Here is a 25,400-nt window from a genome sequence, read left to right on the forward strand (position 1 = left end):
AGTGGCTTCACCTTCTCTCACATGTTGACGGTCCCTCATTCAGCCGCGATCCCCGCCGCTGGTGACTCAGTCTGACCCAGAAACAGCAACTGTTGCTGCGCAGTGACTCAGATCAGCTGCATCACCATGACTGCACACATTTCTGAGTGTTGCGCTCATGTTGCACCAGCCGCAGTTCCCCTCTGCGCCACCAGGGGGCGCAACAGACCGTCTGCATCTCCATCACCTGCAAGGCTCCAGTTCCGCTCTGTTTACAATGTTTTCATCTCCGCGGAAACATTTAGCTTCACATTTACAGATGAAATTAAAGTCTAAAAACTGAGACGTTTATAATAATGTTGGAATCTTAAAATGTCCCTTTTTCCCTTCAAGGAGTCAGATTCTTCTGAACTGATCCACAGTTCTTTTGCCTTCCTGAATGTCTTTTTCACATTTTGGACTTTGGTTCTTTTATTTCACAAACCTTTAGTGGTTTTACTGCAACATTTCCAGCAGCCTGTCACAAAGACAACATTTGTTTAATCCAAAATAAACCCTAAAAGATCATTCCTGGAGATGATGCCGGCATCCAGGTCCTGTTTCAGGTCGGCTCTGGATTATGTTGCTGTTTCCAGATGACAGATGTTTCTCCTGCTGTTCTCATGCTAAGGAGGCGGTGTTCTTTAATCCCGTCGTCTTGTTTTGTCCCACACACGGCGTATTTGTTCGCTCTAATGGGCAACAAGGGTGGAAAACGATTAGAAAGCCGTTTAAGTCCAAAGAAAAATGCTGGAAAATCAGTGAAACTTACTAATTAGCACTAATTTCCTGCAGAGACAAACATAACTAGATTATATTCCAAGTTTGTACATCTTATTATGTTTCTTGTGAACTCAGATTGCATAGAAGCAGCAGAGGACAAATAAAGGCGTGTTCTATTCTGTCACAATGAATGAGAAAAACAGAGGATTTGGTCCTCTGATCTATCGGTGCTTAAAAAGAACCAAAGTTTGGTTCTTTAAAATGTCCAGTTGACAACGTCCTGCTTATTTACAGGCTGCTTTGAACCAGGTTATAACAAAGAAATCAAGATTTTATGTCTTGGACGTCTCGGGTCCAGTTGCCCATTTAAACATCAGGATGATCTCATCTTTGAGTGTAATTGGATTTTCTGATTAAAGCTGAATGTCTGTGAATCTGCGTTTGTTGGGAAGAGTCGGCACTTTGCTGTTACTGATGACTCAGCAACCCCCCCCCCCCCCCCCCCCCACACACACAGAGAGCACAGGAGGTCAAACTGCAGCCCTGCTGGCCTCCGTTCATCAGCACCATGATGACGATGTTATTGTGAGATAAGCTGCAGCTGATTGGCTCATCAGGCCCGTAAACAACACAACGAGCTCTGGACACATGGAGCCCATCAGGAGGCACGGCTGTGGAGTTCAGAGCTGGAACCAGAACCTCCTGGACCAGAACCACCTCCATGACCTGCTGGGCTCCTTGGTCTCCACGATGCTGGATGTTCTCTACATGTTCTCTAAAGAACCTCTGAGGCCAGGAACCGGACTCAGTTACATGTAGCTGGACTCTGTTCACTAATTAGGTGACTTTTGAAGCTGATTGGTTGTACTGGATTTTATTCTCAGGAGATGACGCATTAAAAAGGGAGGAAAATACAAATGCATGCCACACTTTTCAGATATTTTTTATTTGCCAACATTGAACTTTTCAAATTAACGCCATTTTTGTCACCATTATCATTGCTTCTGCACACTTTTTTAAAAACTGTTATCCTCCTGCACTGTTACATTCTTATCACTGACGCACTCAATATTGTAATGCTATTTTATTTCAATTGCAATCTCATTACATTGTCGTAAGCTGTATGCAACGAAATTTTGTTTTGTATGCACTCTGTACATACAAAATGACAATAAAGTTTGTCTAAGTCTATTTTGAAAACCATGTCGGCTTTGCCTTCACAGCTCCGCTCCGTGTTGGTCTGTTTATCGCTGCAGTCCACGGTTACGGTCCAATGGAAATGTCTGTTATAACATTTAAAAAAGTGCAACACGGCACTAAAGCAGATCAAACAATGACGTATGAAGAAAATAAACCAGAAAGTAGCAGACCGTTAACATGTTTAAAAGCCAGGAGGAGGATTTCCTAATCAAAGTTTTGGCACACAGGCTGCAGGTGGAGAGCAGAGAGGACAGGTGAGATATGTTTGTGTTTGACCAGTTAAAAGATGAGCAGCAGGTTTCTTGATGAGCTGCAGGCGAGTGAGGGAGCCCTGACTGATCCGCATGAAGCGAATTCCAATAATCTGGGTTTTTATTAAAGCCTGGATTATTATGTCCAGGTCACCATGACCGGTTTTAGTTTGGCAACCTGCTGGAACTGAAAGAAACTTTTCTTCAAAACGCTGCTGACCTCCCTGAATCCAGGGAGATGTCTAGATCTGTAACCTGTTGCTTCAAATGTGGTTCCAGATCACAGAGGTTTGGGTTTGTGAGTTACTGTTGAATAGAATCAGCTGTTTTCATTAAAGCTCGGAACATTAAAGCCAACCATGCTTTAATGTTAAGATAAGATAAGATAAGATGGTCTTTATTGATCTCACAATGGAGAAATTCACTCGTCACATCGGCTCATACAAGAAGGTGCAGAGTAGGGAAGGTGCATTCAGTTATATACAGTGAATCTTCATATCTACAATGGATCAAAAAGAATACCAAAAAATACAAAAAAGGAAATAGGAATGGGCATATGATGTCTTATTTACATTCATAGTGGTCTATATATATATATATATACTTATATATATACATATATCTATGCGCCTACATACATATGTACCTACGTGCACCTATGTATGTGCATATACATTTGTACATATATGATGTCTTATTTACATTCATAGTGGTCTATATATATATATATATATATACATATATATATATATATATATATATATATATATATATATATATATATATATATATATATACATATATCTATGCGCCTACATACATATGTACCTACGTGCACCTATGTATGTGCATATACATTTGTACATACATACATGTGTACTGACTTATGTTCAGGTGTTGATAGCAGCAGAAGTCACTAAGGCATTTTAGGAGAGGTTGGGTGGAGCGTGGACAGTTCAGCTTTATACGGAGATAAACCTGACAGTCGTCTGCATAGCGGTGAACCGGGAGGCCGTGGTCCGCCGTGACCATCAGGTTCAGCCGCGTCTCGCCGGTTCCTGCTGATCTTCATCCATGCAGCTGGTTTCAGAAAGAACTCTGAACTCCTGTCAGCATCGTTTCACCGCTGTTAGAAGCAGGAAACGTTCCTGCAGACGTTCCTGCATGCTGTGAAAGGTGAGATAAAACCAGAACCTGGTCTCATGTTCTCAGAGTTTTCTGGTCGTTATTTTAGCTTTAATTGTGTAGAAAGTTTTCAACTTTAAAATACGGGCATCCTGGGGTTCAATAAGCATTCTGGAAAAGACTGATGAGAGCTTTAATGCCCGAAATGGAGCGACTCGAGTCTGCAGAGTCGTTAAGAAGCAAACTTCTGGCAGCAGACTGTCGTGGTATCCTGTGAGTTACAGTTAAACTAAAGATAAGCTCAACTGTCCAGATTGGATTATTCCTGCAGCCGTCCAGCATTTCCAAAGGCTGACATCACCGTCCCGTGTCACATCACAGGCTCAGACGTCCCGAAACGTCTCATTCATGAAGATAACAGTTAAAGGGTGTGGGGGAACTTTACACCCTTTAACTGCTGCGCTTCCTCCATAAAACAGTGGAGAGAGCAGGGATCGGTCAGCACCTGCCTGTTATCTCACACCAAACAGCGGCAGAAGAAAGGACGCAGGGCGCTGCAGATAACAGGAAATAAAACAACAAACCGCGTCAAACAGTCCAACCTTCTCTTATTAGAAATTTCATTTACAAGATCTGTTATTGATCAGATGAGGAAAGTTTGGCCAAAGGCCGTCAGAAATAAAACAGAGCAGAGACATTAAAAAGAAGCTCGTCATCTTACACTGGGCCGCAAAAGCCCGAAGCAGTGATAGCTGAGAGGATGTAAGTAAATTAAAAGTTTATTTATGCGGAACGGTTTAACAAGCAGGGTCAACAGCAGGTTCTTCTTCTCCGTTTTAAAAGATCCTCCAGGGAAAGAGATTAATCAAAATAACACCTAAACATCTGAGGCTACGCTTCTGACCCAGTTGATGGGACTCTAATTATCCACTTTTCAGTTTTATTTAATCCTGTGGTTTAGCTGTAGGTTATTGTTAACCAACCACTGCTTGATGGTTGTTAAGCAGTTAATCAAAGAGGACAGTTTGTGAAACTCAGAAGCCTTAAATGAGCAATAAAGCTCAATATCATCAGCGAAACAATAAGAAACAATAAGAAACATCATTAAAGTGTCGGATTATCTGGCCCAAAGGAAGAATCTTTACTAAAAACAAAAAAGGTTCCAGCACGGAGCCCTGAGGAACTCCACACTCTGTATTCAGACATAATCAGAGACGCGTTAGAACCCGTACCTGATGTTAAGGAGGAGAACCGCCTCAGAACCGCCTCAGAACCGACTGAGACGTCCCGACCAGATCGCTCAGTAGATGATGGGAGAATATTCATCACTGTCAGGATGGACCGAACCAGGAATGCACGTCTTTACTTTTACAAAGACATAAAAATGTCTGATTTCTGTCCAATTTTTACAGAAGTGATAAATGTCCAACCTTTATCTCAGTCCAACTGTTTTTTTACTCATTAACCTGGAACCAGAACCCCCCAAGCAAAGGAAAGCCCAGTTAAAAGGTCCAATTAGTCTGTCTGAAGATTACTGACCCAGCAAAGTCAGTGAACACGGTAAGGACAGATGTCCACGAGGAATCAGAGGAGAAGACAGTACAGATGTCCATCTGTTATCAGAGGAGATACCAGGACAGATGTCCATGAAAATCAGAGGAGACATCAGGACAGATGTCCACGAGGAATCAGAGGAGACATCAGGACAGATGTCCACGAGGAATCAGAGGAGACATCAGGACAGATGTCCACGAGAATCAGAGGAGATACCAGGACAGATGTCCATCTGTAATCAGAGGAGATACCAGGACAGATGTCCATGAGGAATCAGAGGAGACACCAGAACCTTTCAGAGATGTGGACCTTCTCTCCAGTAGAGGCCATCAGTGGGTCAGCTTGGACTCATTAGCGTCCTCCTCCCTCTCATCGTCTCCGTCACCTCCGACCCGATGACTGGAAACAAACCTGAGGACGGTTCAGTGGAAACACGTCACTCTGTTCCAGACCGGCTGCCAAGTTTTATCTCCCTCTGCTTCCCTTCTTCCAGGATCAGCTGCTGACTGGACCTGGAACCAGAGCAAAGTTCAGAACCAGACCCGGCAGAGAAGAAATCGTCCCTCAGAAAAAGACGAGAAAAAGATTAACCGTCTGCTGACTGGACCAGAACCGCAGTGACTCTCCTCCTGGATCCAGAGCGCAGAAATAATGTCAGCTGAACCCCACATTATTCTGCAGGTTCAGATATTTATTAAAAACCCAAATAACCCAACAATGAGACGTCTAAAAAAATGTTGGCTGTTTAAATGAGCAAGAAAGGAAACAATTATACAGACTTCTGAAAGGATTTATGAATGAATAACAGGAAATAACATAAGTTTTGACATTTCCAGATGAGATTTTTTGTTTTACTAACTGGATTTTCTCTTAAAAAAAACACTCATGACCCCCCCCCCCCCTAAAAATGAGTGCTTATTTGATTTTTTTTTTAAATTCACCTTTTGTAACATATGAATTTCTTTAAAACTGGTAAAAACATAAAATCACCAGCAGAGAGGATTAAGAGACGGGCCTTTTCCTCATGTTCTGACATTTATAAACAATATATCGATCCACGAAACAGAAAAATATCTCATAATATTACTAGAAATCAAATACCTCACTAATGGGTTCTGGTGAGAACCAATCAACAAGCAGGGACCAGATGAGACGGGTCATTATTATGAAACAAAAAATTCAATGAGAGAATTTACTGAAAGCGTTTTGTTTCAGCTTAAAGACAAACTTTCTAACAACTTATCGGTGTCATTCAGGACCGTCCGGCAGGCAGCAGTCGGGACAGAACCAGGGACCCGGCGGTGAAATGACCTCAGGTTATATCTGATCGTACAGCGCTGAGATATTTCTAAACATGAACTCTGATGAAGCAGAATTATATATAAGGTAGTGAACATACTGACCTGCTTCAAAAATAACCTTGCTGCATCACCCAGCAGCTCATATTTCACAAACTCATCCTTTAAATATAGTCGACCCTGGCTGTGTAAGCCCTGCCCTTTCAGAATTAAAGCATGTTAAACATATTTCATATATATTTTAATGATACGGCCTGAGAGAAATGTTTTATTCATGGTACTGTGGTGTTATGCTGCAGCGTCCTGACTGCTGGACTCTCTGCTGCTTCAAGAGTCCAAAAGAACCGCAGCTCTGTAACATTTATGCAGAACTCTGGATCCTCTTTGCTGCGCCTGAATTAAAGCTCCCAGCCTGAGGAGACGCTGTTTGACCTGAATTCAGCTGAAGAACCATGAATAATGATGTAAACATCTTGAAAACATGTTGGTAAAAATGATAAAGTTGTGCCTTAAATAAAAACGTATTTTATAGGAACAGAAAAATCTCCAAAGGGCGGATGTTTAAACATATTATCTTTAATTTTTTAATAATTGTTTCTACTAAAACTGCTCTGATCCCCTCCTGTGATCGCTGATCTTTCCTCTTTTGCACAATCTCTCCACGTCATCCAGAGTCTTCTCTTCAGCTCCTCCTGCAGATCCTAAAGCATGCAGGTCTGCAGACTGACGGACGGAGGCGGACTTGGTCCCCGGTGAATTAAAACAACATGTTATTATTTGTGTTATTGAATTTATTAAGTATTAATATTTCCCTCTCATACAAGCAACAGAGTGTCATGACCTATATATAATCTTCTAAAATTCTTGAGAAAGTAGTTGCTAGTCAACTATGTGAACATTTACAAAGTAATGACCTACTTGAGGAGTTTCAGTCAGGCTTCAGAGCTCATCATAGCACTGAAACAGCTCTGGTGAAGGTCACTAATGATATTCTCATGGCCTCAGATAATGGACTTGTGTCTATACTTGTCCTGTTAGATCTCAGTGCTGCATTTGATACAGTTGATCACAATATTCTCCTACAAAGACTTGAGCATACTGTAGGGATTAAGGGAAAAGCATTAGGCTGGTTTAAATCTTATCTGTCGGACAGATTCCAGTTTGTTCATGTTAATAATAAATCTTCCTCAAACTGTAGGGTCACTTGTGGAGTACCACAGGGTTCAGTCCTTGGACCAATTCTATTTACTATATATATGCTTCCGATTGGCAAAATTATCAGACAGCATGGGATTAATTTCCACTGTTATGCTGATGACACTCAGCTATATTTATCCATAAATCCTGATGAATCCAATCAGTTACTTCGACTGCAGTCATGTCTTGATGACATCAAAAGCTGGATGACTTTAAATTTCCTGCATCTAAATTCTGACAAGACCGAAGTTGTAATCTTTGGACCAGAGTCCTCAAAAAATAAACGTCTTAATCAATCACTTAATCTGGATGGCATTAATTTGGCCTCTGGTAATAAAGTAAAAAATCTTGGTGTTATTTTTGACCAAGATATGTCATTTAAATCCCATATTAAACAGGTTTCCAGAGTTTCCTTTTTTCACCTCCGGAATATCGCCAAAATTAGAAACATTCTGTCCAGGAGTGATGCTGAAAAACTAGTCCATGCATTTGTTACTTCAAGGCTGGACTATTGTAATTCTTTACTATCAGGAAGTCCACAAAATGCAGTTCAAAGCCTTCAGCTGATCCAAAATGCTGCAGCAAGAGTTCTGATGAAAATCAACAAGAGGGATCATATTTCTCCAATTTTAGCTTCCTTTCATTGGCTTCCAGTTAAATCAAGAACAGAACCAACTCCCAGTTTTGGTCCGTGAGGCAGACACCCCGTCTACTTTTAAGACTAATCTTAAAACTTTCCTTTGTGACAAAGCTTCTAGTCAGAGTGGCTCATGTTATCCTGAGCTACCTCTATAGTTTTACTGCTATAGGCTTAGGCTGCTGGAGGACATCAGGGTCTATTTCTCTCTCTCTGCTGAGTTCTCCTACTGCTCTCCAATCTGCATTGTTTGTTGTTATTTCAGCTTTTAACTTTTTGTTCTCTCTCTTTTTTCTTCATAGAAGGTACACCTGGTCTGGTGTTCTGTTAGCTGTGTCATCATCAGGGGAGGCAGATTACCCGCTATTACCATCTAACATAGAAAGTACTCCTGGGTCAATGTGAGCTTCTGTGCTTTCTGTGTCTCTGCTCTGTCTTCTCTAACATAGAAAGTACTCCTGGGTCAATGTGAGCTTCTGAGCTTTCTGTGTCTCTGCTCTGTCTTCTCTAAGCCCCAGTGGGTGGAGGCAGATGAGCGTTCACACTGAGCCTGGTTCTGGTTCTGCTGGAGGTTCTCCTCCCTGTTAAAGGGGAGTTTTCCTCTCCACTGTCGCTTCATGCATGCTCAGTATGAGGGATTGCTGCAAAGCCATCAACAATGCAGACGACTGTCCACTGTGGCTCTACGCTCTTTCAGGAGGAGTGAATGCTGCTTGGAGAGACTTGATGCAACCTGCTGGGTTTCCTTAGAGAGGAAACTTTCTGACCAACCTGGAGGATCTGATGGAGTCTGACTTTGGAGAGAGACTTGAGATGGCATGTGTTGTGGATCGGTGTTATATAAATAAAACTGAATTGAACAACAACTAAAACAAAGTCCACACAAGTAAAATTCTATAAAGAAATATAGGAATAAATGCATCATGAAAACAAAAAATACAGAAATAGAAAAAGAAATAGAAAACAGAGGAATATGAGAGTTTGTAAAACTAGAATCTGTATAGAAAAATAGACTTTTCTACATAGCTACATGTAAATGATGATCTGTCTGGAAAAAATACCGACATTGCGAGTATATATGGTGGATTCATTCATCAGCATGCGTGAGTGGACTTCCTGTCTACCTTGTCTTGGTGGTGTTAACATTAAAAATAAAACAACAAACCAAAAGATATCAGTAGGCATTTACTTAAGTCTTTAACATAGTTTTCTACAGGCAGCGCTACTACAACAGTAGAAGGAAATCCTGAAATTAGGACTGTTATGGCCCAGCTTTGACATCACAAAAAGAAACGGCCACAGATGCACCATGGACGAGTAATTTACGCAGGCAAAAAGAAATCAATTTTCCAGGTAAAGTCCTTTAGTTTGTGGTTTATTTCTCCTTTGCAAGCAAGTAAACAGAAATGGACGAACATTTTCCTCCCTGCTTCTCTTGTTCTGGTTAAAAAAAAAAAAAAAAAACACTCACCCAGATGCATGCTGGTCCTACCACTGACAGCCTGTTTATAAACTTAATCTACCCAAATTTCTCATAACTAAACAAAAACAAAGAAACTTAATAACAAAAAACAAAATCTCAAAACAAATATCAAACAATAAAGTAAAATAAATAACCTTATCTAGATTATTAAAAAAAAAAAAAAAAATGTAATTAATTAATAACAAAAATTAATTGGCTCCTACAATGGCTTTAGTTTCAGTGCCACCCCAGGAGTTTAAGTGGGCCCACCCGGCTACCTGTGAAACATTTCTGGAGGAATCACTGATCTGTGCATCATGGATGTCAGTAAGTTCACATTAAAGCTTCCCAGGTGGATTAGTGACAGGTTGAGGTAATAAACCAACCCTACAGGTGGTTTAAGCGTTCTATGAACAGCTCGGCAGGTTTCTGCTCCTCTCCCTCAGAGTTAAAGGGAACCGGCTTTAACGTCAGACCCCTGGGAGCTGCTTCCTTCACACAGAACCCTCCATCTTTCTCTCTTCCTGCTCAGGGACCCGCCTCTACAGCGGCACGTGCACACACGCGTTGTCAGGGGATACCACCCCGCTGAACTTTTGTTCCTCCCTGCTGATTGGCTGACGGATGCTGTTGTGGTGACGCTGCGGAGAGAAGCCCGCCAAGAGTTGCTCAGCCAATGAGGAGCGCTGGTAGGCGGGGCTTGGGAAAGAAAGAGAGCCGGGCAACAGCACGCTGTAAAAAATAAGGCTGCAGGCTGCATAGATAGACAGACAGACAGACAGACAGACAGACAGACAGACAGACAGACAGACAGACAGACAGATAGATAGATAGATTGGCCGGATATTTCGTTGGACGATTTGAGCTTTGATTACATTCTTATTTATATATATATATATATATATATATATATATAGATATATATATATATAGATATATATATATATATATATCTATATATGTATATATATATATATCTGTCTATATATATATATATATATATATATATATATATATATATATATATATATATATATATATATATATATATATAAACCCGTTGGGTCCTCTACCAGAAGCCTGGGAGCTTGAGGGTCCTTCTTAGGATCTTAGCCTTTCCTAAGATTGTGCTCTTCTGGACTGAGATGTCTGATGTTTCTCCAGGTATCTGTTAGAGACGCTTCTCCAGAGTTGGGGATTCTGCTCCGAGTGCACTGATGATCATGGGCACCACTGCTTTCTTCACTGTGATCACCTTCCAGGCTCTTTCTAGTTCTTCCCTGAGCCTTTGGTATTTCTCCAGTTTTTAGATTCTGCCAGGTACACCTTTCCAGAACCAGGTTGGACCGTTTTCTTCCCCTTCAGAACTGACTTCATTTTTCATGGTACAGGTTCAAGAAGAGATTTGGATCCATATTGACATGACGGCTTCACAGAGTTGGTGCTGATTTTTTATTTGGACGTCCATGATGAGAACCAGATCCTGCTGGAGTGACATCAGGTGACTGTGGAGGCCACTGGAGTCCAGGGAACCAGTTTGAGATGATGTGAACTTTGTGACGTTGTGCCTGATCCTGCTGGAAGTAGCCATCAGAGTTCATAATGGAGATGGTCAGCAACGATACTCAGGGATGGTATGGTTCTCTGGGGCAGAAAGTGTGCCAAGAAAATACCCCCCACACCATCATACCACCACCAACAGGCTTACCTGTTGACATCTGGCTGGATGAATGGAAGCTCAACCATCTGAGGATTGCAGCTGAAATTGAGACTCATCGTACCGGGCCACGTTTTTCCAATCTGTTATGGCCCAGTTTTGGTGAGCCTGGGTGAAATATTGTCTCATTTTGCTGTTTTTAGTTGACAGTGGTGGCACCTAGTGGGGTCTTCTGCTGCTGTAGCCCATCTGCTCTGAGGTTTCTCACCACGGTTACCTTTCTATCATCGGCCCATTCTTCCCTAACATCTGACACCAACAAGGCGTTTTGGTCCTGCTGCTGCACGCTGCATCTTTTTCTCTTTTTGCAGACAGTTCTGTGTAGACCAGAGCAAAGTTTGTGTGTGAAACTTTCAGGAGATCAGCAGAAATGATCAGACCAGCATGTCTGGTACCAACAACCACACCTCGCTCAAAGTCACTTAGATTTCCTTTCTTCGATTTCACTTTGAACTTCAGTCGTCTTCCCCACATCTAGATGCATGAATGAAATAAGTTGCTGTCACGTGATTGGCTGATATTCTGCTTCTGTTACCAACAAATTAATCAGGTGTACCTGATGAACTGGCCTAAGAGTGTGGATCCTTGTTTTTATGTCTAAAGCTCTGGTCTGATTTTATACAATATGTCGCCCACGTTTGTTGAGCAGAAAATAAAAATAAGCGCTGCCGTCAGAGCTTTTTGCAGTGTGCATGTGCAACCATGCACATTTTCCCGCCACTTTGGCTCCGCTGGAGTCCATCCAAGAATACGTTTCCTGCAGCGAGCTAGTCTTTCATTCACAAATGGAAGCACGCTCCCAGTGTTAACGGCAAGCGATCCGATCGGGGCGGGCTCGTGTTGCCTGATGCACTTGTTGGGTTTCGCTGTGAAATAAAACTGGGAGGAGGCGAGACAGAAACCAAGTGGGCTCTGATTGGTGAGGTGGTTTGTAGAAACCGGGACATTTCAAGGCAGAACCTGCATGTTTGGAAACAATTCGGTGTGGTCTCGATTTAACCGGCGCCGGTCTAACTTGTTCAGATTTGAACATTTTTTTTATAAATAATTTTGTTTCTTCTTTAAATGCTTCGTTTTGCTTCCACATCACTACCAACACAACCAGGGGCGGTTCTAGACCAAATTTACCAGGGGGACCAAGGTGGGGCCAGTGTTTATTCACAGGGGCACAGAACAAAACAATTTAAAAACAATAAAATGGCAATATTTAACTGTGTAATAATATTAAGTGAGCCACTTGTGGCTCTGGAACTGCAGGTTTCAGACCCCTGATCTAGCAGTTGAAAACTTTGCCCCCTGCTCAATACGGCTAAAGCTAAATTAAAACATCTTAAGTTTTAATATTCTTTTTAGAGTAAAGCTGTATAGGTAAAAAATAATATTGGTCAAAGTGACCAATCAGTTATGGTTTCTTTGCCATTGCAAATAATTATGAGAAGTTTATTTAACATCATGCTTTTAGTACAGGGGCCATAACAGGGGCCAGGGCCATTTCTACAGGGGCATGGGCCCCTGTTGGCCCCTGTCTAGAACAGCCCCTGAACACAACATATTTATTTTTCGGTTAAACTACTTCCTAATAAATATTAAAGCAGTTTAATAACTCGATGCTCCTTCAGTGAAACCTTAAAACAGGAATAGACCATGATGGCATCATAAATCGCTTTTCTTACTGACAGAACGCTGGTTCACACCTCAGCTTCCTGTCTGGGTTTTCTGGGATAAGTGAGCCAATGCCGGGACCTGGGATGGACTTTTACGGGAAGTAGTTCACCTCTAAAGGTGTTTCAGAACAGAAGTTGGATTTTAGTTGGATCTCAGTTTGATTACAGTTCTCTCACATTAATCTCGTTCAAGGTGCTCTGTGGAAAGGAGGAATATGCAAAGGTTAAACATCTCATTTTGTCTCAATTCTAATCTTCTTTCAGAATAAAATGGTAGCTCAGACGAAGTTGGGTTTTGCTGTAACTTCTTGGTTGGATATTTGATTCCATCCAGACGAAGCGGTATGAAACCAACCACAGAATGGATAAATCTGAATCCTCCCCCCTCCCATTGTTAGCTAATAAAAACAACAACGGTGATCTCTGTCACTGTTGTTGTGCTACAGAAGCTTTTCGTTCTAAAATGGGTTTTGCACCGACACATTCTGCTCTTCTATCTCATCGCCAGCGCAGAAACGAGTTTGAAATCTATATTCCACACATTGCTCAGATCATCGGCTGGTAACACCTAGAAGGGACACCAGGAGAAGGTTGCAGTGCTACCGTGTTACTGTGCCCCCTGCAGGCCTGGCATACACATTACAATGCTACTGTGGCGGTTTCGTCTTTACTCTCAAACTGTTTGTTACTGAAAGCCTCATCTGGCGTCTTGTGAACGTAACCTTGGTGAGACATGTTGAACGGCCACTAGGACAGGCTCATATTCTGAAACTTTAAATTCCTGCTCTTTATTGCTGTATTTTTCTTCAGACTAGTTGGAAATTCCTAAACTACATAATCCTGAGGCTAACAGCATAAATAATATTGGCCCTCTCATGCTATTTAATGTTTAATGTCAAATGCATATCGTGGCAGCAGACCTAATTTAATCACCAGTGATGGACCCTGTGCTGATGTAGCTGAACACTGTGAATTCCCCACCATTCATCCTGATAAACATTCACTATTCAAACTGGGAACATATCAGAACTAAACACATTCTGCGAAGACTTGGTGTTCCATAAAATCTGCTGTGTCTCCTGGTGCATTAGACCCGTGTGGTTTTTCAACACGCTACCATCCATGGAAAGGTCAGAGGTCGTGCGACAGCAGCAGGTTGACTCTGCAGTGATACTTTCACTCTTTCCTTAGTTATCCAAGCACATGGGTTTTATTGTTCAGCTGACAGCTGATTATGTTTCTCTGCATATTCACCTCTCTCAAACCCCTTTAATGCCACACAAGAAAGAAAAAAAAACATACTTCTACGTGTCCAACTGTCCCTCAGAATGAGATTCCAGGTTCTTTTTATATGGAAAGGCGGCTGAAGTCAGAAAAGTCCCAGATTCGTTGAACATGAGCAGTATTTAGGGCAAAGTTTAGCTGTTGCTGGAAAACCCATGAAATGTGGTGAGAGGAAAGAATGCAGATGTTCTTTTTATGAATGCTGACCATGATAAACACACTGACACGGATTTCTGCTGCGGCCTGAGAACGAACCAGCGCACGTTCTGGAGAACATGCGTTCTGGAGAACATGCGTTCAGGCTGAGTCGCCTGTGGCGTGTGCTTCCAGCTGACAGACACTTCAGCTCACATGTTCCTGTTGTTCTTCACTTTCACCGTTTGGCCTCAGACGCACAAACGCTGCGCATGACTTGGACTCGGGCCACAGCGATGACAGCAAACACATGCCCTGCAGGTCCAGCCTCCTCCGTATACGACAACCCAGCATTTAATGACCTCAGGAACTAAAACAATTTGTGCCTTTTTCCTACTTCTGTTCTTGATGTCTGCCACAGCTGAGAAGCTCCGGGTGGCGTTTCCATGAAGACTCGGGCCAACACGTGAAGAATGCTTCGTACCTCAGCTGGAAGAAGGCTGGAACCTGAACCCGCACGCTCTGACTCACGCCTGTGCCGCTCCTGAAGGCTGCAGGCTGGGCCTCCAATGTGCCGGTGTCACTCACGGGCCGGGCAGCTGTAAATACGCTCTGACTGAGTGCATCTCCTGTGAAACCCAAAACCCAACACCGCAAGCAGAAAGTTCGACATCACTGGCATTCCATGACAGCTGCCTCAAAGTTTCTGGAAAATCATGCAGCTTTCCCCGGCCTGTAATTAACAAGAATTCAGTTCATGACAGCTGTTTGAAAAAATAAGTCACAATGTTCTTATTCTATAGCGTTATGCTGCTGTTTTTTTTTCAGCCGGTGCTGCAGACAGGAGTCTTCAACTTTCTCCCACAGGGGACAAAGCGCAGATATAACAGAAGCACGTGGCGCACATACCGGCACCACAAAGCCAAGGGGCACCAGATGCATGCTGGGGGCGGCCGGACCCCGCTCTGGATCACGGCCTCGTTAACCACATCCTAGAGGAAAAAGTCCTGTTCATATGCGTTTAAATTTAGAGGGCCAATAATCAAGTGTGACCCAGATTATCAACAAATGTACAAACTTGATTTCATAACTGCTTTGTGACAATCAGTGGGAAGATGCTATCAAGTGGTGGGCTAACTGTCCTCTGTGATGCTTCTTCTTCTCACAATGTCCCCATGCAGTCTCTCTCCTGGAGGCCTTTATGTTATTTATGTCAAAGCAAAGACAATAAGCACAAAAAATATCTTGAAAAGATGTCTGACTCTGATAAAAAAAAAAAAACATGATTCGGCTAAAAACAAAGGAACCAGGAGGAAGTAGGTTAACGCTAACTCACGGAGAAACTGCAGAGGTTCATGTTTCTGCTGAAAACGAAGAGGAAGCTGCTGGAAAGCGAAGAGTCAAAGGTCGTCTTCAGATGTGAGACCAGAGGATGAGTTCAAACAGGAGGTTTAACTTTTAACACGATGAAAGGGAGGAGGTCAAGTTCATGTTTTAAAAGGTTGAAGCGGAGCGCGGAATCAAAGAGTTCGCTGGAAAGATAAGACTTTAACAGAACTGAGTCGTTTCTACGTAACTTTAAAGGTCAAGTTCAGTCAAAACGCACAGAAAGGTTCATCCCAAGAAGTACTTCAGGGTTTTTATTTGTAGAAAAAGGACAATACAGAACAGTTAAAACCCAATCAGAAAATATTTTGATCAGACTGGAAATTACTGTCTGACGTGCAATTTATGGAATAAAAATCAATCAATAAAAGATCACATTAAAGATGTTTTTAAAAATTAGACATTATTTGATCCCTCTAGCTGTGTTTCCATCCAATACTTTTAAAATATCGCAAAAAAGAAAATACGCACCAGACGTGTTTCCAATCTACTGGTTTATAGCGCATTAACCAGGAGATTATAGACATAATTCAGGTAGATGCCCCAAAGACTGCCGCTGCCTACTGGAGCTGATGTTTCTGCGCGGCCGCCATCTTGGATGGGTCTCTCACATGACCCCAGTGCATTTGTTTGTACTTAAGAAGCTGTTTGCCCCACTACAATATATCATAACTCCTTGAAATTTTACCTGATTTTCACACGGTTTATTTGCTACAAACAGCAGAGATGTGGTTATGATGCAGGATGCTGTCACATAGAAAAATATATGTTTTAATGCTGAAATATGTTGTTTAAACAACATATTTCATACATGTATGCTCTATAACAGACAGACATATGGCATATTAATATATAAATACTTAAATTCATACTGAGATACTTTGTTTTATGCTATTTAACAGACAGACATGTGGTATGACATATTATTAAATATGTAAATAAATACAAGCTTTCATGCTGAAATTTTATGCTCTTAAACAAAGAGACACGTGATATTAATACAGTTTATATTTTATTAATCAAACAAGCTGGATTGTTCATTTATATTTATTTCACTCTCTCTCACATGTACAACCCTGCACTGGGCACCAATAATAATTTATTCATATTTTTGCACACATGCATACACACAATATTTAAAAGTGTCCTTTAAAATTTCCATGGTGTGTCCTCGTGGAACGTACGTGCATCAAGCATAAAGCAGCCTACACATACACAGGACGGGACTCGATAGGCTATATATATATATATATATATATATATATATATATATATATATATATATATATATATATATATGTATACATATATATATATATATATATACGTACGTTCCACGGCGCAAAACAGGACGGACCTTCAAAATGAAATAAAGACAACGAGACGTTGACGGCCATCAGACCATAATTGTGTATTATTGGTTTTAAAAAGATACTTTGCTGCATTAAAAAAACAGATAATTAAACCCGACCAACATCAGCGTTAAAACGTCTCTTCTGTTGTTTGTTGTTTGCTTTCCAGACGGTTATCACAACGTGGAAGTAGGTCGGGTCAGGTGGGTTTAGGTGAACTCACGGCTCTTATTTCACGTTTTTAATCCTACTTTCCCCGTATCACACTCACACACACCCATGGAGCAGAGGACAGGTGCTGCCCAGACGGCACACGCTGTCACAACTTCAAACGGCACAAAGACGGGCGAGTCGCGCTGACCTTGGTCAGGAGCAATGTGCATGTGGACACACGCCGCCGTCGTTGCACATTAACTCCCAGCTTTCCTCGATCTGCTCCAGAGGGATGACGTGGATCTGAAAACCACCAGCTGACACTGTGAACCCCATGTTCACTTTCACTGTTAAACAAAAACAGGTTAGCTTTAATCTGTCATTGACGTTAATTCATAGTAAACATCACTTCCTGTTTTCTGTTGGCTTGGTGTAGCCTCTCTTCTTGATTTAATTTAATTCCCCAATCAATGTTATAATCTAATTTCTCTTTACTTTTACGACTTTCACTTATTCTGGCAACAAAAAAACGCTAAAACATTTTTGTTTTCTGCTGCTGTACTTCACCTATAGGAACTGTCACGTTTCCCTCAGGGTGTTTGCTACAGTCACTAGTTGCCTTTCCATCAACGTTTCTTAATGCACATTTTGAAGGGGTTGATTGAAACGGAAAAATTTTACTTAACTCACTAAATTTAGCAAAAAAAGTTTTTACACTCGCTTCAGGTGGTTTTAGACTTAAAAAAAACAGTAAATTCGCTATAGAGGAGATGGAAACACATTTATCGAATCAGTTCTGACGTAGCGAGCATTTACCTCACACGACTGATCAGGTGTTTCTGCCGCCGTCTTTTCAGATGTTCCCATAACACTCAAAAATAGCTCTGGAAGCAACAACAGGTACGTGTGGACCGACTAAGAGACACAAGCATTTCTAAGTGTCATCTGAAAAAAATAAATAAAATCATAAAATCACATTTATTAAAGCCTCGCTCCATCGCTGATCTGTGGTCCGTGCTTGTTAGCAAATTCTACTTCCTGTTTATTACAGCCAACGTATGACGACTTTACGCTGTGCGTCTCCTGGTTAATTAACTAAGAAAATCCAAAGAAAATGTTGCAGATTTTGCAACTTTTGAAAATGGAGTTTGCAAAAAATTGTGGAGTTACTTTCGTCTTATTTAGAGATAATCCATCTCATCATCTTTGGTCCAACTTAAAAATCTTCATAGAAAGCAACAAAGGAAAAAAGGATGAAAGATAAAAGTGAACTGCTGGAGGACATCAGGGTCTATTTCTCTCACTCTGCTGAGTTCTCCTACTGCTCTCCAATCTGCATTGTTTGTTGTTATTTCATCTTTTTACTTTTTGTTCTCTGTCATTTTTCTCGTCATAGAAGGTACACCTGGTCTGGCGTTCTGTTAGCTGTGACATCATCAGGGGAGGCAGATCATCCTCTATTACCATCTAACATAGAAAGTACTCCTGGGTCAATGTGAGCTTCTGTGCTTTCTGTGTCTCTGCTCTGTCTTCTCTAACATAGAAAGTACTCCTGGGTCAATGTGAGCTTCTGTGCTTTCTGTGTCTCTGCTCTGTCTTCTCTAACATAGAAAGTACTCCTGGGTCAGTGTGAGCTTCTGTGCTTTCTGTGTCTCTGCTCTGTCTTCTCTAAGCCCCAGTGGGTGGAGGCAGATGAGCGTTCACACTGAGCCTGGTTCTGGTTCTGCTGGAGGTTCTCCTCCCTGTTAAAGGGGAGTTTTCCTCTCCACTGTCGCTTCATGCATGCTCAGTATGAGGGATTGCTGCAAAGCCATCAACAATGCAGACGACTGTCCACTGTGGCTCTACGCTCTTTCAGGAGGAGTGAATGCTGCTTGGAGAGACTTGATGCAACCTGCTGGGTTTCCTTAGAGAGGAAACTTTCTCACCAACCTGGAGGATCTGATGGAGTCTGACTTTGGAAGGAGACTTGAGATGATATGACATGTGAATTGGGGCTATATATATAAAATTGAACTGTACGGATGTTCCACTAATTGTTGAAAAAGTTGCTGATTTTGGTGTGAGATGAATGTAGCTGTAGTGTAAGTTTCCCACCGGTGGAGCTGAGGACCTGAACCAGGGTGATGTAACTGCTGCAGATCCCTGCAGTGAGGGTGCAGTGAGGGATCAGGACGCTGCGTTCTTAGCTGCCGGTTTGTGTGCAAACCTGCACCAGAGTCATGTTGCGGGCAAAGTTCCAGGCCGTTTAGATTTCCGGGGAGATGGGAACGACTTACATGCAGCAACACGGCTCCCACCTGTCAGGCTTCAGCCGTTAGAGGAAAAGTTCCTCTGAACAGCCTAAAAAAAAACAAAAAAAACCTTATTTGCTTTCCCCCTAACTGCCTGCACTCAGTTGGAAAGATGTACTCAAATAATAATTTGCCTTTATTATAATATTGCTGACAGATAAGAGACAGTGTGCTCAAACAAACAGATTGGTTTCATGTTTTGCCTTCAGGGCATATTTACATAAAACATCTGCATATCTAACTTGTTTTTATTGCTTTTTAAATCTCCCAGTCCAGATTCTGGTTCATTTGAAATTAAATAAATAACATAGTGAGTAAGAATCATTTAAATTGTTCAGCTTAAAAGCAAAATATGAGGTTTGTTGTGAAAACAGACGATTAAGTTTATCTAACATGCCTTTGTGGATTCCTGGATGTCCAAATAAGGGCTTCCTGTCCTTCCTTTCTGTCAGGTGGGGAAAACACAGCTGTTAGGGCTGATCAGGTAGATAAGATGTTCGTTTCCGTGTTTGTACAACGAGGAGTGCTGCCGTTGTGAGTGGAGGGGAAAAACTCTTTGAGCCGCTAACCGACTTATCACAGCCGCTCAATCATTTACAGCCGAGCCATGCAGGCCCCAAGGACTCCGGGTTTAAAAGTACAAGTGGTTCGTTTTACAGCAAACGGAAATTCTGTTTAATATTTAAATGTAAGCGAGGCTGCTGGTTGTAATCTCTGCTGCATCTTTACTGATGAATCTGTCGTTTAGCCGCCCCGTCGGCTCAGTCCACATCATTACTGAACATCACCTTTTAAAAGTATTCACACCCATTGAATGTTTCCACATCATAACCACAGGCTTGCCTGCTTTTACTGGGATGTTAGGGGATGAATTAACCCGAGGCAGTGCAGTTTTTACACATAAAAATCCACAATGTGTGGCAGGTGTTTGTGTTTAGCGCTGCTTGAGGGAACATTTTGCAGAAGCACCTTAAGCTGCTGGTCTTTACTGAAGTTTTTGCCCATTAATCTGCAAATTACAGAGATAAAAAATGGGCAAAAACTCCAGTCAGAGTGGATGGAGAACTTCTGAGAACAATGCCACAGGATCTCAGTGAGGTTTGGGTCTGGACTTTGACTAGGCCATTCTAATACTTGAATCTGCTTTGGTCTAAACCAGGGGTGTCAAACTCATTTTGGTTTAGGGGCCGCATTCAGCTTAATCTGATCTCAAGAGGGCCACACGAGTAAACTCATTGCAAGATTAAATAGAACTAATAAAAGTGGACTTGTTGTTGATTTTTATATTAAATGAATTTCACTTTTACACAATATATTATGAATAACCTGAGCGTTTTAAAGAAAAGTAAATGTAAATGTGCAATTTCAACAATACTTTTACTCAGTTAAACATTTACTTGTGCATTATGCATAAGAACTGATCACAATGATTATACAATGTGGAAAAACATTTATTCACATTTTTGGAACTTAAAAACACTGTCCTGCATGACAAAATACATCAAACAGATAAAAATTAAGAAATGATTTAAATTTTTCCACACCTGAAGCTTAATCTGCTAATTAAAACACAGCGCCCCTCGTGGACAATATAGGAACTGCAGATTTTCAATTAAATGAAGTACATGTTTTTTTCAATAATTGTTTTATCATTCTCTTCCTTTTATCTCCTCTTTCTTTCACCTTTTGTTTTTTTCTTCTTGTTCTTCCTTTCCTCTCCTACTTTCCCATTGTAGTGTCCATATCATTTGAGATATTCCCCGCATGAATCATAATAAAACTAGTCACATTCATAAATCAAGTGGAGCACTATGGCAAAAGCAGTTCTGCTCCACTTGTGAAAGTCAAATCTGATGAGCTCTTTTTGGCATTAAGACAACAATTCTTATTGCCACATTGCCAGACAGGATACTGGGAAAAAAAAAACAATAATTTTATTTATTTTTTTATATATAATGATAATGCATTTAGTCACAGGGCCGGACTAAATTGTTCGGCGGGCCGGATCCGGCCCGCGGGCCGTATGTTTGACACCCCTGGTCTAAACCATCCCATAATATCTCTGGCTGCGTGTTCAGGGTGGTTCTCCTGCTGGAAGGTGAACCTCCACCTCTGCAGCCTCTATAACAGGTTCTCCTTTCAGGATAATCCTGATTCATCTCCATCCATCTGCCCATCAACTGTGACCAGCTTCCCACAGCATGATGCTGCCACCACCGTGTTTCAGGGTGATGTTCAGTCTTCAGCTCCTCTTTAGGTGGACGTCCTTGTCCTGGTAGGTCTGCAGGTGGTCCATCCTGTCTCCAGGTCCAGATGATGGATGGATCAGAACTCTGGGATGTTGTCGCTGTAAACTGGACCAGAACTTCCTCCCTGACCCGTCTGCTGGGTTCCTTGGTCTCCATGATGCAGGATGTTCTCTCTCTTTGGCCAGAAACAGAACGACTGAAGTTAGACTGATTCAATTACAAACAGCCGGAGTCTGATCACTGATTGGACGACTTCTGAAGGCCATTGGCTTCTCTGGATTTTATTTAAGGGCATCATAGATAAGTGGAGCTACACAGAAATAAAAAAAAAAAAACACATTTTGATGATTTTTACTTATAATAGGAAAAGAACTGTATCGTTTCCAGGATCAGAGTCAGTTTTAATCAAAAAGTTCCTTCACACAACAAAGAACTTGACTTCAGCTCCAATTAGATTCTTTTATTACAACAAAATGACTCTAATTCACAAACACTCACCACTTTTAGCTCTCTGGCTTCATCTCCAACACATCTAACATGAAGTCACTCCTGATCCTCTCCATCCTCAGCATCTTCATCTCTGCTGCCTCCTGCCTCCTCCACCTCCTCAGTGCCGCTGCCTCTAGTTAAAACACAACAAATGTGACAAAATGAGGATCTGAATATAATAACACAAAGACTTTCGTCCAGTAAATCATCGCCCACTGAGGCTCACTGAGCTGCTGTGGCCTTGAAGGTGATCACTTTCAGTTTGTGGTGCCGGTGTTCCTGTAGGTTTCCTTTCTGAGCCGCTGTAGAACATTGACGGCGGTGCTTCGGTCCTTCAGATGTGCTTATCGTAATTTATTTACAGACGTCTGTCAGAACAGGATGCCGGTTCTCTGCCAAGCCCTCCATTGTGCTGCGAAGGTTCAGCGCTGACACAAAGGCTTTATTGTGCAGCTCCGTCATTTCCTCATTTTAATTATTACTGATATTGCAAACATTTCCAAAGCATTCATCAGGAACTTCTGTAATTCACTCTGACGTGTTGATGAACTGCTGATAGTGACCCGTTGTTGTCCCGTTCGCGTTTGGAGTCGATCCCAGTGTGCCGGTTTCTGGTTCTCGGCCTGATGTCTGGGAAAAGGTTCTCAGTGGGGTTCAGATCTGGACCACTTCCCGTCCACAGGTCCAACATTTACATCTTCACTTTATCACTTTAGTCTTGAGACTTCATGTCAGGAAACCCACAGATCGTCTCTTTTCCCGTCGCAGCGTTTAGAATTAGGAGGAGGCCCGTTTTTTTTTTTTGGACACATGGATGGATCTGATTATTGGACAGCTGGGCTCATGGTAGCTCTCAGAGTTTCTTCTCCAGATGTCCCAAACAATCATGAGGAGGAAATAGCTTAGCTCCAGTCGTCTGACGTCCATGCTTGGACTACCTGCAGAAGTTCAGCCTCTGTTTGATCGTGCCTGAAGGTCTTCACCTCGCTGTGCCTGCAGATGCTCCCAGGCCCACCTGCTGCCAATGCTGACCAAGCTCTGCTCTGGTGGCGACATGCTTCCTCATCCCGAAGCTTCTTCTCTCAGCTCGAACTTCTTGATGTTTCTGAAACGTTACATTTCAGCTGCAACGTTCTTTTCTGATGCAGGTGATGCTGATTTGATCGGAAGTCATGATCGCTGCAGCTTTTCTTAGGAGGCAACCATTGCAAACACCAGAAGACCAGCAGATCTGCCCCCCATCAGACTGACAGACTGACTTAAGTAGGCGGACGTAAAACCGCTGGTTCTCCGCATCGAAAGGAGACAGTTGAGTTGTTTTGGACATCTGATCAGGAGGCCCCCTGGGTGCTTCCCTTTGGGGGGTTCTGGGTCTGCCCCACTGGGCGGAGCACCTGGGGGTTGCTGGGGGACGGGTGTCTGGGGTTGTTCCCCCCGGACTTGTTGCCCCTGCGACCTGATCTCAGATAAGCAGCCGGCGGTTGATGGATTAAAGTAAATCCTTTAGATCAGTGAAGCTGCTGGTAAAAACTCAATCTGGATGTGTTTTGGTTCTGGTTCTGGTTCTGGAGCATCAACTGATCCTCCAGTTCTAAATTGGTTTCTTGGTGTGACCGGGATTGATTGTCATCCAGAGACGTAATAAATGAAACAGCAGCTTCATGTTTCTTTAGGTCTGACTGTCTGTTTTAGGCCTTTTTAAAATGTACTCTGTTATAATGTGACCAGCTTTTCCACCACAGATGTGGTTTGTAAATACCAGGAGGCGAACCGCCCGTGTGACACATCCTGTTTATAGTGTGTCTGTATCTGTGAATGAATGACGCGTCATCCAGCAGGCAGCCCAGGAATGAGCCCGTCGGTTCGTCAGACATCAGGATCAATTCTGGGTTGCTTTTCTTGTTTCACCGAACCATACTGAATGATTTACTACACCGTTGTTTTTTTATTCCAGGCAGGTTTACCTGCATGGCACCCATCATACACAGAGTCATTCAAAGGGCTTTCCAGGAACCGAGGAAACAAAAGTAAAGAAAACCCCCAGAAAGACAACAAAAGAATGAATTTAAGTGTTGCATAAAAAAAGGAAATGCTGAGATGCAAATTTAAAACAAAGAACTAAGAAATGACACAAGTCTGATAAAATAACTTCTGACCTTTATCAGGTTTTCCGTCCTTGTAGCAAACAGTCTGTAAACCTCAGGTTTTCAGGCAGTTGTTAAAGTTTAGAAACATGAAACTAAACGCCGTCTCCTGCTGTCTAGTTCTAATCCTGGGAACAGAACCAAAACCTGTGTGTTCAGAACCAATAACTACATTTTAACATCTTTCATTTTTCAACCAGGCAGCCAGAGTTGTAATTAAAGATCTTGTGTGATATGATCCACCTAACCAAGGTGGTCTGGACTCAACACCTTACAATACCCACCCTCTGAAAATAAAAGCATTCAGTAGTTCTTCCATGTCTGGATCTTTACAGGAAACCCTTTATTCTTCAAATAGTGTTAATTTCATATGAAATATTTGTTGTTTTCTTGGTGCTATTTCCAACCTGGAAGAAGGACGTTAGCCTTCACTGCAACTCCGCTTCTCTCCATGTGGGGTCGCCCTAGAGCTGCTGCAGCATGGTATAAAAGAACGGTCGCTGTGCAGATTAGGAGATAAAAGAGCCACTTCATCTCAAATCTGAGCAGAAATGATGGCGCTCTGCCTCACATCACCGCTCGCTGGTGGCAGGGCGTGTTTTTTACTGAGCAGGGGAGGCGTGGTCACGGTAGGAACTTCCTGTAGAGGGCAGCCAATCAACGCTCTACGCAGACAATTAATGAACCGTTCGTTTTCCAGGACGGGAAGGGGCTGGTGTTCAGAGAGCGGAATTCACTCAGACATGCATGAATCAAGCAAAATATCACTTCTGGCATGATGCTGATAAAGGAATAGCGACATAACATGGTTAAACGTTTAAAAAAAAGTCGATTTTTCATGATATACGCCATTTAAAACAACTCTTTAGGTTCTTGTTCTGTGGTTTTTAGCCACGTGAAGTCTAATTAAATCCTAATCTCCAACCTTGTACCTTAAGTGGGAGGAAACTTACCCATCCAGTCCTGACGTTAGGATCACGCTGACTCTAATTATAATGGACGGTAGACATGTTTTGACACTAAAATCTAAAATTGTGTGCGATCAGCAAATGTAACTTAAGGGGTGGC

At 42.1% G+C, this 25,400-nt stretch overlaps 1 long non-coding RNA gene across 1 annotated transcript; it reads right to left on the reverse strand.

The window, feature by feature from the left end:
• Positions 1-499: 499 nt before the first annotated feature.
• On the reverse strand, positions 500-6,148 carry LOC110367066. Its single transcript, XR_004933474.1, has 3 exons — positions 5,973-6,148; positions 5,164-5,383; positions 500-710 (listed from the first exon to the last, which is right to left on the reverse strand). It is a non-coding gene; the product is annotated as an uncharacterized LOC110367066 (long non-coding RNA).
• Positions 6,149-25,400: the final 19,252 nt, after the last annotated feature.

Source organism: Fundulus heteroclitus, chromosome 20 (assembly GCF_011125445.2).
Source record: "Fundulus heteroclitus isolate FHET01 chromosome 20, MU-UCD_Fhet_4.1, whole genome shotgun sequence".
In the NCBI taxonomy this organism is placed as follows: Eukaryota; Metazoa; Chordata; class Actinopteri; order Cyprinodontiformes; family Fundulidae; genus Fundulus; species Fundulus heteroclitus.